The sequence below is a fragment of the Lissotriton vulgaris genome, chromosome 4_1, assembly GCF_964263255.1.
Source record: "Lissotriton vulgaris chromosome 4_1, aLisVul1.2, whole genome shotgun sequence".
Taxonomy (NCBI): domain Eukaryota; kingdom Metazoa; phylum Chordata; class Amphibia; order Caudata; family Salamandridae; genus Lissotriton; species Lissotriton vulgaris.
The window spans coordinates 378,337,905-378,352,443 of NC_141691.1; positions in this window are offsets into that span (position 1 = coordinate 378,337,905).

Below are 14,539 nucleotides of genomic sequence, written 5' to 3' on the forward strand. Positions count from 1 at the left end.
GCACCACGCAACCAGCTATCAGTGCAGAATTGATTTTAACTTTATTATTTTCGTTCTTGAAGAATTGCCGCTTGATTCCATTTTTTGGGACTATAAGGCAAGAAACATGTTGCCCACATAAGAGCAACTACTTAAAACATTATTGTAGTTAGTCGCTATCACCTTTTTAATCAGGGTAGGAGGCAGGATTATTAAAGAAGAGGCCCTGACCACGGTCCCCTGTTTTAATTCACTTATTCCTTATCATACACTATACTTCCACACCTTAGGGCCCCACACAAGCACTCACCAAACGGCAAGGATAAAAGATCTCCGCCAAAGAGCCCCCACTGAGGTTGTCCGTCGGGTATTCACCTTCTAGTCACTATATCAACCCTGTAGGAATTGCATACCAATTCCTTTTGTTCTCAGTATTTGGGCACGTATGCTTGACCTGTGTTAAAAATAGCCATCTCCCCATCTCCTTTGTTCACACACAGTAAAATGCATAACACATTAGCAAAGGAACACATTTAAAATGTAAACAGATAATACATACCTAGCAATTAGTCAAGGACTTACAAAAGTCCAGATTTGATTTTCTGTAAATGTGTTGGATATATAAACTAAAATATACTTTTTTTGTAGTATTTTTATTTGTTTCAGCTAAAGCACGCCGTACAAGTAGAGTAAGGTATATAGAAATTAAAAACGACATTAACATAAAATGTAAAAGATCATTTGTGAATATTTCTGCTAAAATTTAAAAACCAGCTACATTTTAAAGCACTCAAATAGTATATGAACAGAGTTAGTAAATGTAAGCATGAGAACCAGGTCTAGTAGAATTCCAGACCAGAACGATATATGAGTCTACCTGCTTAAACAAGCATTGACAATGCAAATAGGTCAGGCTTATGAATGCATTGTCAAGCCAGACCTAGAAATCCATGTAGGTTAATGACTGCCCACCTTCCATCTGTGCTGCTGCCAAAGAAAAAATCCTTAGATTATATAGTTAGCGTCATTGCCACTTTACATCACCTTATTTTGTGCTTCTTGGAAAAGAGGTTTAACCACATCCGCGCTAGTGGAATTCTCCTTCTATGCTGGGATTTACTAAATCCCATGCTTCATGACGAGCTGGGCTCGTCATCAGTGTGCGAGGAGGCTACACCAGCCTGGAAGGGGTTAAGGAACTGTATCCTCACCTGTAGGGAATTAGCACATAGGGGCATAAAGTGAAGCACGGTTTCTTGTCCCCCCACTATGCAGTTGCAAAGATCTATGCTCCACTAATTGATCAAAGCAATAACTGGGAGTACTTCTAGTCTAAATTTGACATACAGGCTTATTTTTTCTTCCAGAAATGAGCTGTTTACGTATACTCTGTGGTAACTTATGGTTTTGAGACTCAAATTCTGCATTAGGAGACTACCTCGTTTTCGAAGGACATGCAGCCATTGTATAATCACAGTAGTGCCTTTTTATTTTCTTGTCTCAAAGCCTAGTCTGTTCATTGACCGAAGGTTCTTACAATATTCGGTGCATCCTATTTCATTTAATGTTCTGACAATATGATCCAGACAATGCAATTTTGAGGGGAGTTTGAAAAAGAAAATACTGAGAAATGCCAATACAGGATGGCTTTTATGGAGATCAGGGCCTCAGTGCAATGGCGGCTCAACTTAGCCCTTTGAGCCTCAATTGGCATACCAGGGCCATGATGTAAAATATGCTCCAGGAATGTGTTCTCAGTTTTTTCAAGCCCATGGACCTTTCTGATACCCCACAGTTCTGCTCTGTATGAATTACCAGTCAGTGCATCCATTGTAAAGGCATTCAGGAAAGACTTGATTGATCTTCAACCAAAATTATTTCAGAATTGTAGAATAGCACCTGTGTTCTGTCTCATAATTGACTCATGTGTGTGCTTTGTTCTACCAAGCTCAATGTATCATAGAAACTAATTCCTAAGTTGTCAAGGAATTTGTCAAAGTCAGATTGGCCCAGTAAATTTTGAATGTTGATTTAAACCTTTTTGTTTAATTGAATACCATGAATTTAATGTTTTCGATATTAATGATACAGGGTCCCTCCCGATTCACAGAACTAACCTAACACAAAATCCTAAACTTACTACAATTTTGGTATTCACAGAAGGCACTTACTCATTCTGGTATTCACTGAAGGCACTTACTCATTTTGGTTTTCACAGAAGTTAGGAGTCCTAACTTTAGGACTCCTAAATGCCTTCTGTGAATTCCGAAAGTCTTAAAGTTAGGATTCTTCTCAGTTTAGGAGTAGTAAAGTTAGGACTCCTAATTTTAGGACTCCTAAATGCCTACTGTGAATACCGAAAGTCTCAAAGTTAGTCTTTTTCTCAGTTTAGGAGTAGAAAAAGTTAGGACTCCTAACTTTAGGACTCCTAAATGACTTCTGTGAAAACTGAAAGTCTCAAAGTTAGTCTTTTTCTCAGTTTAGGAGTAGTAAAGTTAGGACTCCTAACTTTAGGATTTCTAAATGCCTTCTGTGAATACCAAAAGTCTCAAAGTTAGGATTTATCTCAGTTTAGGAGTAGTAAAGTTAGGACTCCTAACTTTAGGACTCCTAAATGCATTCTGTGAATATCGAAAGTCTCAAAGTTAGGATTTTTCTCAGTTTAGGAGTAGTAAAGTTAGGACTCCTAACTTTAGGACTCCTAAATGCCTTCTGTGAATACCGAAAGTCTCAAAGTTAGGCTTTTTCTCAGTTTAGTAGTAGTAAAGTTAGGACTCCTAACTTTAGGACTCCTAAATGCCATCTATGAATACCGAAAGTCTTAAAGTTAGGAGTTTTCTCAATACCGAAAGTCCTAAAGTTAGGAGTCCTAACTTTACGACTCCTAAACTGAGAAACGGCTCTATACATAATAATTCTAAAGTACAGTCTTATTGCTTGGTATGTGGTCCCTACTCCCTTCATAAAACCTGCTTGAAGGCCAGATAGTATCTTGTTTTCTTTGGTCCAATCCTAGAGATGATTTAGTAATAGTTTGCTGTACATTTTCCCAGCTACATCCAACAAAACAATTGATGGCTAGTTAGCTGGGCTGTTGTGAGGATCCTTTTTGTGAATTTGTACTATAGAAGCTGTTCTCCATGAGTGTGGGACTTTCCTGATGCTTCCAAATAAGCTGCCTTTAGAGCAGAAGCCAAGGTTAGTAAGTTAATGCGGAAAATGTCTGGTGGGATTTTATCAGGTCCTGGAGCTTTCTGAGATTTTTGGCTAATTATTGCTTTGCAGACTTCTTTCTCCATAAACTCTGGTGTAGTCTCAGAAATGATCTCTAGAGCTGGGGTTTGGGATTGGGCTGTAGCTGTCTCTTCAACTGAATTGTCATGTCTAATCTGTTTTCCCAAGGCTCCTTCCATTGCTTGGCCACAACTGGATCCTTCTTGATAAATTATGGAAAGATAATTTGTCCACTCAGCCGAGTTAATTCCTGACTCCAATTTCTTTGGTGGAGCCCTCACAATCCGACCCATTCAAGTTCTAAAATGACTTTGTGTTTTTATCCTTAATTGTCTACTAGAGCGCCTCCCAAGCTTTGTGTTTACGCTGCCCCTTTTAGTGCTTAATTAATCATTTCTAACATTCTCATGAATGTTTGAGAACTGTCTTTGCCACCCAGAATGCTGTGCCTTAGTCTGAGAGTTTTTATTAGGACCTGTTTCTGCTTCAAACATTCATCATCAAACTACTCTAGAATTGTCACAAAGTGCTGGTAAGATTAGTGGAAACTGAAATGAACAGGGGCTCTAGAGCCCTGTTTGCCCCCATATTGAGTGTTCCTGATGTTTTTGTTTCCAGGCTGTTCTTGCCTTGTAGCTTTATCACTTAGCAGTTTTGTCTTACCCAATTAATTTCTTATGGTTCAGTTTGAGGGCAAAATTTCTAGACTAAGTCCTGCACTAGTTTAGATGGGCTGAGTTCTCAGGAGAAATTTTACAGTTAAAGGATCATGATCCTTTATGATTCATCTTTCAATTTTCATGTCGGTTATCAAGTTCCACGATTCTAGGTTTATCAAGATGTAATCTACTAGACTAGAATGTTTTCCAGACCTAAGAGATCTGTCTGCGTAGCACTGACTACCACCAGTTTTAACAATTTCTCTTCTAACTTGGTTCTCCTGAAGTCAGTTGTATCGATATTATGAATGTCCCATATGGCTTCTTTATTAATATCTCTTGATCCAACATTATGGGTTAAAGTTTGATGGTAAAGTCACAACAGAATAATATTTATTTGGAACCATCTTTCGTTCCATTTTAGTTTCATTCTAGGGACCACTCAAAACGTGTCCTGACATGGTGATATGCAGTTCTAGGTCACTTAGCAGAGCCAACCTAATGTTTGTGTTCTCTGGTGGAATGTAAACATTAAAGATATCTAGTGACCAAATGCAATTTTAGGTGTCGTTTTTTATGGTTGATTTTTGTAATAGATTGCATTCTGGCTGTGAGGCTCGGTAAGACCCAAATTATTGATGCTTCTTTTGGTTTTCCCATGTTCTGTTTTATCATTGGCATATTATGTATCTTATAACCACCCAACTCTACTTCTTTCATCACCCAAGTTTCTGATGGCAGCAAATTTGGTGTTATTTAATAAAGGAGACCAAATCTTTGCCTTCTTTTTAAGCTGTGAGCCTGGCAATATTCCAGCTTAGTATTGCACATGGGTAGGTTAATTTACACCAATTTGTACAAGATCACTGCACTAGTAAGCTGCTTGTTTACATACCATGTGACTCGCACTGCCCTTGGGGTGTGGCACTTCAGACAGAAGCACATGGTATGTGTTAGACCTGGCATCCTTTGCGTGGGCCCCCATACGTCACTCTCCAGTGGCCCCCCCGACAGTTAGCCCCATGCAAGGCCAACACCAATGTAATCCCATCCTCTGTCCTCCCCGATCCCCCATGACCCCAGAGAAACAATTGCAAAAAACACAGTTGATGGACAGAATGTAGAACAATGTCATACATTCACCCCAGTACAAGGATCTGGGCTTAAATCCATCGTTTTTTTGCACTCCACACCACCCTGGGTTAGACACTGGCTATATGCAAATCAGCTCTGACCCTGTGCCTCATGGGAACAGTCCAGTCCGAACTACCAAGCCATGTCTTTCCCAGACCGGAATCAAGCACCCAAGGACAGGTTTCTGGCTATCAGCCTTCTTCAGCCTGGATAGCTTGACTCCACAGGTGTGGAGAGCCTGGGATTTACGTCTGAGTATACCCAGCACACTCGGGGTGAAAATTGCAAAAAACACAGTTGATGGACAGAATGTAGAACAATGTCATACATTCACCCCAGCACAAGGATCTGAGCCTAAATCCATCGTTTTTTTGCACTCCACACCACCCTGGGTTAGACACTGGCTATATGCAAATCAGCTCTGACCCTGTGCCTCATGGGAACAGTCCAGTCCGAACTATCAAGCCATGTCTTTCTAAGACCGGAATCAAGCATCCAAGGACCGGTTTCTGGCTTTCAGCCTTCTTCAGCCTGGATAGCTTGACTCCAGTGGTGTGGAGAGCCTGGGACTCACGTCTGAGTATACCCAGCACACTCGGGGTGAAAATTGCAAAAAACACAGTTGATGGACAGAATGTAGAACAATGTCATACATTCACCCCGTACAAGGATCTGGGCCTAAATCCATCGTTTTTTTGCACTCCACACCACCCTGGGTTAGACACTGGCTATATGCAAATCAGCTCTGACCCTGTGCCTCATGGGAACAGTCCAGTCCGAACTATCAAGCCATGTCTTTCTAAGACCGGAATCAAGCATCCAAGGACCGGTTTCTGGCTATCAGCCTTCTTCAGCCTGGATAGCTTGACTCCAGTGGTGTGGAGAGCCTGGGACTCACGTCTGAGTATACCCAGCAAATCAGCTCTGACCCTGTGCCAACTGTATTTTTTGCAATTTTCACCCCGAGTGGGCTGGGTATGCTCAGACGTGAGTCCCAGGCCATCCACATCACTGGAGTCAAGCTATCCCGGCTGAAGAAGGCACAGGGTCAAGGCTGATTTGCATATAGCCATTGTCTGATCTAGGGTGGTGTGGAGTGCAGAAAAAAGATGGATTTAGGCCCAGATCTTTGTACTGGGGTGAATGTAAGACATTGTTCTGCATTCTGTCCATCAACTGTGTTTTTTGCAATTTTCACCCAGAGAAACAATAGCAACCCCCGCGTAGCACCCCCAATCCCCCAGATGCAGGAAACCTAGCCGCAAGGCAAAACGATAGAAGGCCAAGGTTAAGCCATCACCCTTCCCATAGGAGCCTTGACTGCATAACCCCCACACAGGGCCTGACCCCAGAGCAACCTAGACATCAAATGTGCCATACCTGGCTGCCTGTAGCGAGCCTCTCCCAAGTGAAAGGGGGTGGAGTAATTTCAATCTCACCTCCTGCCTCCCCAGTGATGGCCTCGCTTCCCGCTGGAGGTCTGGAAGCCCTCCAGCTGGACTTCAAAGGATCAAAGGGCGGATGGCAGGAAGACCCGACAATCAGCCCCGGGGCACCAGGCCGGAAGGCTCAGACTTCAAAGAGAAAGAGAACTATAACTGGGGCCGCTCTGAAACGGGAGGCAGATTTAGAAGACTGGAAGAGGGGAGCCCTGCTAACCTGGTCGCGGCTCAGTCTTTGGTGGAAGAAACCTCCTGAAACCTCCTACGCTTTGTGAACCCTGCTGACCTGAGAGGTATGAGCCGTACTGGGGTACAAGCCGTACACCGTAGAGAGAACCCCGCCGCAGGAGAAGTACGAGCCGTACAGACGTACGAGCCACACCCTACTGAGAGAACCGCCGCCGAAGGAGGAGTACGAGCCGTACAGAGGTACAAGCCGTACGGAGCTATGAGCCGTACCCTGATGAAAGAACCACCGCCGTAAGAGGAGTACGAGCCGTACCCTACTGAGAGAACCGCCACTGAAGGAGGAGTACGAGCCGTACAGAGGTATGAGCCGTACGGAGGTACGAGCCGTACCCTGCTGAGAGAACCGACGCCAGGGGAGTAGTACGGTCTGTACCGGTCTGCTTGTACCAGCAGCTCGAGGATTGAGAGCTCGGTACTCAGTGAGCCTGAAAGCACCTTTACACCCAGCGGCTCGAGGATTGGGAGCCTGGTCCGCAGCGCGCCTGAAAGCAACTTTACCCCCAGCGGCTCGAGGATTGAGAGCCTGGTCCTCAGCGCGCCTAGGATTATCTCCACATCCTGCGGCTCGAGGATTGAGAGCCGTGCACCAGATACGATCTCCCCTGGCCCGAGCCAAGTTACCACTGCTCTTCACGGTGCCCCAAGCACTGGCCCGGACAGGGGGTAGCCCGGGCCCATGGACTGTGAGGACAGGGAACGTCCCGCCTAACCCCCCCAGATCGAACTATCCTCTAGTCCCATCCGACCTATGAAGGACCCTGATCCCCAACTTGAGTGAAAAGTGCATTGTTTGACCTAATGAATTGCATTATAAAGAACCGTTTCTTCATATACCCAACGGGTGAGGCAGAATCTCATTGTGTACAACTATAAATGCCTACCCCTCTCCTTTGAGGGTCTGACTCGAGTGCTCAGCAACATTACGGGAGGAGGTGGGTCCCGGGGTGGTCAGAAGTAACTACCTCTGTCCCCCAGAGACCTCACCCTTCCAACAATATGGGACCGCAGAATCTGTAGTGTAGTTCCTATATTCCCAATAGGCTCTGCGCATTGGAATAACATAAACGACAGTTTAGACGTAGGACTGAGGTCGACTAGGTCTCTACTGAATATGTTAGACTTAATTAGGTATGCCAGCTAGATCAGAGGTCACTAGAAACTTTCTCGAATGAACAGGGAGGAGTTAACTACCCTGATTAGACAAGAAGGGATTAGCTTCTGACAACCGCATAAACATGACAACTTTGCTCCCCCAGAATAAGGAGTATATCTCCAGAGTCGTGTGAAAACAATAGATAGCTATTTCACTCAGTCAATCGTGCATACTTAGTTTCACAAGAGTGCAGAGAAATAGAGAGACGGGCGTTTTCAATAAAAGGTGTTATTTATTGAGCAGACTTCTTTCTCATGCAAGAGAAATGAATTGCCACAATTGCAATACTTGTTATAAAGTAAAGTGCGTACAGTAAAAGGAGTATTATGAAATAATACTGTAAAAGCATTGATATGGTTTCTGAGCCATATGATACTTAAAACGTATAAAATATATACAATTACATACAATGATAAAAGTTGACTAAACGTACTCAACTGGTGCTTCTAAATACGCCTACCCCAGTGTACCTAACCTAAGCCTAGTACGTGGGAAGGAGTAAGGGAGTTGCAGTTTAAGTTAAGTTAGTTTTGCCAAGAATCTGAATCAAGAATTCTCTAAGGGTCTAATCAGCTCCATACCTTGGTTTTAGAATGAAGGAGGTCTTGTATCTCGTTCCCAGGACTCGATCTCCCAGTAACCCGCAAGGATGACTGGAAACACTGGAGCTGGATTTTCCCGGCAGGAGAAAAAGACAGCGTCTTTCTCAGTGCGTCAAATGGGAGGGACGGCTTCCTTCGGCACTCGCATCAGCTGGGCTTCGGATAAGTAGATAGCCACTCTGCTCCAAACCACTGTGTGTTGCTTAAGGCAAACGCTGGTATATTTATACCTGGGAGGTGCAGTGTTTGACATAAGGTTGGACATAAGACGACAATAAAAGATGTCACTAAGAACTGGCAGTTCTCTCAGGACTCGCAGGAGTTCTAGGACAAATCAAAACAAAAGAATGGGGAATTCCCAGGTTGCTGGAGGTTTGGTTTGTTTAAAGAACTTGTTGTACTTTCTAGGAGTCTAAGGAAGTAGCCTTGCCGTATTTGGACTGCATTGGCTATTACTAATTATGGATGTGATTCTTATGCCTTTCTAAGGGGTACACAGTCAAAATATCGAGTTTTAAATTTCGACCTACCAAAATATCGTGTTTGAAATTTTGAAGGTGAAGAATATCGATGTCAAGAATATCGTGGACAGAATATCGACCCTAAGGTAAGTAATATCTAATTCTTTATATCGATGTAAGTAATATCGAAGTTAGTAATATCGATAGCATATATATCGAGGTAACTAATTTCGATGACACTAATATCGATATTTGTATTATTTTTTTGTTTTTTATTATGTATGTGTTTTAGTTAAGTATTTAAAAAAATTCATATTATATGTGTATTACTTTTATATATTAATACATTTATTTATAAGTAAATTATATGTTTTAGTACCGGAGCGGGTTGTGGGTTTATAGGGGAATAGGGTGGGAAGTAATTTATTAGTAATTAATAAAATATTTTTATGTATAATTTATTGTGTAATTAATTATTAATTGGCAATTAATTATTTTAATTGATAAATTAATTATACAATTGGTAATTAATGTTAATTTTAATTAAATGTTATGTTTTAGTACCGGAGCGGGTTGTGGGTTTATAGGGGAATAGGGTGGGAAGTAATTTAATAGTAAATAATAAAATATTTATTTATGTATAATTTATTTTGTAATTAATTATTAATTGGCAATTAATTATTTAAATTGATAAATGAATTATTTAATTGGTAATTAATGTTAATTTTAATTAAATGTTATGTTTAAGTACCAGAGCGGGTTGTGGGGTTATAGGGGAATAGGGTGGGAAGTAATTTAATAGTAATTAATAAAATATTTATTTATGTATAATTTATTTTGTAATTAATTATTAATTGGCAAATAATTATTTCAATTGATAAATTAATTATTTATTTGGTAATTAATGTTAATTTTAATTAAATGTTATCTTGTAGTACCGGAGCGTGTTGTGGGTTTATAGGGGTATTGGGTGGAAAGTAATTTTATTGTAAATATTTATTATTTATACATTTTTAGTTATGGATAATTAATGTATTAAATAATTATTAATTGGTAATTAAGTATTTTATTAGATACTTTTTTTAAAATTGTTAATTAATATTTGTAATTTTTAAATATTTTTTAATAACTAGAAAAATTAATTAATTTATTGTTAACACTTTTAAAAAAAATATTTATTTGTATATTGTATTTAATTATTAATATTGATTTAAATTTAAATAATATTTTATTGTTATAATAAAGAATGTATTTTTTAATATTTATTATTTGGTAAGTAATATTTAATAATTTTTATTTATTGGTGTTTGTTGTTAATTTATTGTCAATTAATTATTCAAATGTAATTGGTTTTATTAATTACTACTTGTTTTTTATTGATGTTGATGTATTTAAAAAATTATTTATACATTATTTCAAATATAAACATTATTTAGAAGTATGTTAAAATAAAAATCTATGTTATTAAACGCTTTCCCTACTGTTGCACCCTTTGGAGTTGGAATAGTAATTTTTCCCCCTACGCTATACAAAGCTTTCCCTACTGTTGCACCCTTTGGAGTTGGAATAGTAATTATTCCCCCTACGCTATCCAAAGCTTTCCCTACTGTTGCACCCACTGGAGTGGAAATAGTAATTTTTACTTGTACGCTATCCAACGCTTTCCCTACTGTTGCACTCACTGGAGTGGGAATAGTAATTTTTACCCACCCGCTATCCAACGCTTTCCCTACTGTTGCACTCTCTGGAGTGGGAATAGCAATTTTACCCCCTACACTATCCAACGCTTTCCCTACTGTTGCACCCTTTGGAGTTGGAATAGTGATTTTTACCCTTACGCTATACAACACTTTCCCTACTGTTGCACTCACTTGAGTTGGAATAGTAATGTATACTCTTACGCTATCCAACGCTTTCCCTACTGTTGCACTCACTGGAGTGCGAATAGTAATTTTTACCCAGCTGCTATCCAACGCTTTGCCTACTGTTGCACTCTCTGGAGTGGGAATAGTTATTTTTACCCACCCGCTATCCAATGTTTTCTCTACTGTTGCCCTCTCTGGAGTGTGAATAGTAAATATTCTCCCTACGCTATCCAATGCTTTCAATACTGTTGCATCCTTTGGAGTTGGAATAGTAATTTTTACCCTTACGCTATCCAACGCTTTCCCTAATGCTGCACTCATTGGAGTGGGAATAGTCATTTTTACCTACCCGCTATCCAACACTTTCCCTACTGTTGCACCCACTGGAGTGGGAATAGTAATTTTTACCCGTACGCTATCCAACGCTTTCCCTACTGTTGCACTCACTGGAGTCGGAATAGTAACTTTTACTCACCCGCTATCCAACACTTTCCCTACTGTTGCACTCTCTGGAGTGGGAATAGTAATTTTACCCCCTACACTATCCAACGCTTTCCCTACTGTTGCACCCTTTGGAGTTGGAATAGTAATTTTTACCCTTACGCTATCCAACGCTTTCCCTAATGTTGCACTCATTGGAGTGGGAATAGTAATTTTTACCTATCCTCTATCCAACACTTTCCCTACTGTTGCACCCTATGTAGTTTGAATAGTAATTTTTAGCCTTACGCTATCCAATATAATTTATATTTATTTGTGTATTATATTATATTTTTATCATGTTACATAAAGTTGTGTTTAATGAATTTTTTAAATATTGAAAGTATATTTCATTGTTTTTATGTATTAAATATAAATATTTATTAGTATTTATGTTATTATTTTATGAGTGTTGATGTATTTGTAATTTATAGTATTTGTTAATATTTTTAAATTAATAAAAAAATAATAAATATTATAAATAAATATATATTACATATTGTATGTTTAGTTTTAATTAGATGTTTAACAATAAATATGTATTATTTATTCATTTTAAACATTCTAAAATATTTTTACATACGTTTAAAATATGTAAAAGTCTTATTTACTTTATATATCTTTTTTTATTACAAAAAACCCCGATATTTTTAATTACGATATTTTTAACATCGATATTTTAGTTTCGATATTTTTGTACTCACCATGTTGTAGATAGTGTGTTGATATACTTGCCTTCGATATTCCAGCGTCGATATTTTGTCTGTTGATATCCTGTCTCTCGATATTCTGTCAGAGATTCTTTATAAGGATATGATTTGTTATAACCACATAAGGGCATAAATCGGGAATATTTAATTAGGGTCCTAGATACGTTCACAACACCCACTCCACGTATAATGTCCATCATTACTAAATACTAAGCAATATATAAACATATAAGTATGCATGTTTTTTCCAGTCCACCCCAAAATACATTAAATGCATTTGAAATGGTATAGATACACGAAAATGAGTATTATACTGTGCGCTTTAGGCAGTGGTATCATTCAGATAAAATTTTGTACATTTAGAATTTTGACTGAATGAATCACAAAATTTACATTCATGAAATGGCTCTTAATACAGAAAAAAAGGTCGAGACCATTTCATCGCATATTCATAGAAGATCGTACATGTGCTAGAGGCTGATTTCAAAAGTATTGTCTCTAGAGTCTCTAAGAATAGAAGTTCTGTTCTCTAGGAATAGTTCTACTTTAAGCAGAGTATCATGTGCCAAAAAAAGTAAATATTTTGGAAATTGGGAAAAAGTACTTTCGCTTTCATGGGAAAAAATAGTTCCAAATGTCTTCAGCAGTGCTGTTTATGAAAACTGAAGGCCGAATTCAGAGTTCAGGGAACGCTGTGTGCTCGCTATTTCAAATGTTATTCTCGTTGTTAGGAGAGAACATTACCTCAGCTAGACCGGCAAAAAATGTGTTTACAACAGTAGGTGAAAGTTAGGCCAAGCTGAAAAATCAGAAATAGTGCATATATGCGATGCATTGCCATCCTCGGTGTTCAGATCAGCAATGTTCACAGAAGGTTGTACCTGTGTGGTGCAGCTTTCATCTCGTACTTCACCGCCACCTAATCGTAATGGTGAAATCTCAACGAATGCCGTCATCAGAATTGGTAGCCGCTGGGGACAACACGTTGCATGAGTCGTTACCGGACAAAGCAAAGCGTCGATATTCATTGGTACTGCTGATGGTAGTGTAAGACAGACGTCCAACATACATTCTTCTCCGCATAGCAGACATCGTAGCACAGGTAAGATGCATTTTTGCCAGATTGGTCTGAATGAAAGAAACCAGGTAGTATTCAGATCTCTTAGCCGGGCCAATCCGAGAACCTTAGTGATACGGTCTCGGTATCATATTGCTAGGATCGTTTCTTCCATCAAAGCCTGAGTTTTGTCTGTGACTTGGCTTGCCATATCGGAGCAGAAGGAACAAAAATAAAATTCCTGCTACGAGTCCCTAAATAAGAGGCAGGCCACCGAAAAGAGAATGCACAAAATTCTGGAAGATGCCCAGAACTGTTTCAAAGGGTGCGAAAAAATCGTCTTAAATACATGTGCGATGCCACTGGTATCTGACATGTTTAAGATTTGGCAATTTGTCGATAATAGGGTATGTATCACACCGATACGGATACTTTCCCATATAAATAAGGGGTAAGAATGAGTTTTGAATGCAATATCTCGCATGTGTGTGTCTGCCATAAGCTGCCCATTTTACCCTTGGAAACCTCCACAGCAAAATGGATACAGAGGGACAAGAGATGCTAAGATAAATCAATGCAATGAGAAGTCTAGAATATGGAGTAAAAACAATAGGATGTATATCCGTGGATAAATAGATAGATTTTTCCAAGTGGGTCAAAATACTAGGACTTTAACAGTTGTACCCTAGGAGATGCAAGATGTAGGGGATATATTGTAAGAAGATGTCAGTGCATAGCATGTGAAGAGAAGAGTGTAAGATCATGTGATGTTCACACATCTTGTGCAAAGTAAATGATATCCTACCTTTCTCCCCGTATATCCGCAGAGAGGGTGCAAGTCACCACGTATTGAAGCGAATAACCCCAAAAACGGAAGTCCTGAAGAAGGTGCCGCAGTATCTTTTGTTCTGCACCGAAACGCGTCGACGCATTTTGTTACACAGAGAATCCAACTAGGTCTAGTGAACAGCCGATATACATGCACTACTGTTACTGTTGTTTACACCTGTATAAAAACTACAGGCCTTTGGATCCAGATACCAGTAGTGGCAAAGATAGCAAGAGGCCACAGTTAATTGAGGGGGTTTCTTTTACTAATAGGTTTCTGATAACTGTTTTCATGTGTAATCTTTGACTTGATGAAATGGTATTTATGTATTTCTCTTTGCTTTTTAATTTTTCAAGTTGAATCTGCCAATATATGCAATGAAATGTTATAATTAAATGTTTTATTTCACTCTTTTCAAAGAAAACTTTCTTTGGAATTTTTAAATTGTGTTGAAAAGCGCTAAAAACTGTTTTATGTACATGTTTTTTATTAAAATTTAGACTGTGAACGTTCCAATTTTGTTGTGGAAATTAATATTTAATCTACTTAGTGTACTAAACCAGTATTCCCTGTTAAAATTTGAATGGTAACTTAGAGTGGTATAAAAGGATAGTGAGTGTGTACCCAGGGATTCCTATTTGACTTGCTGTCACTGTACCCTGTTCCCTGGAGATAGTGGGGTACC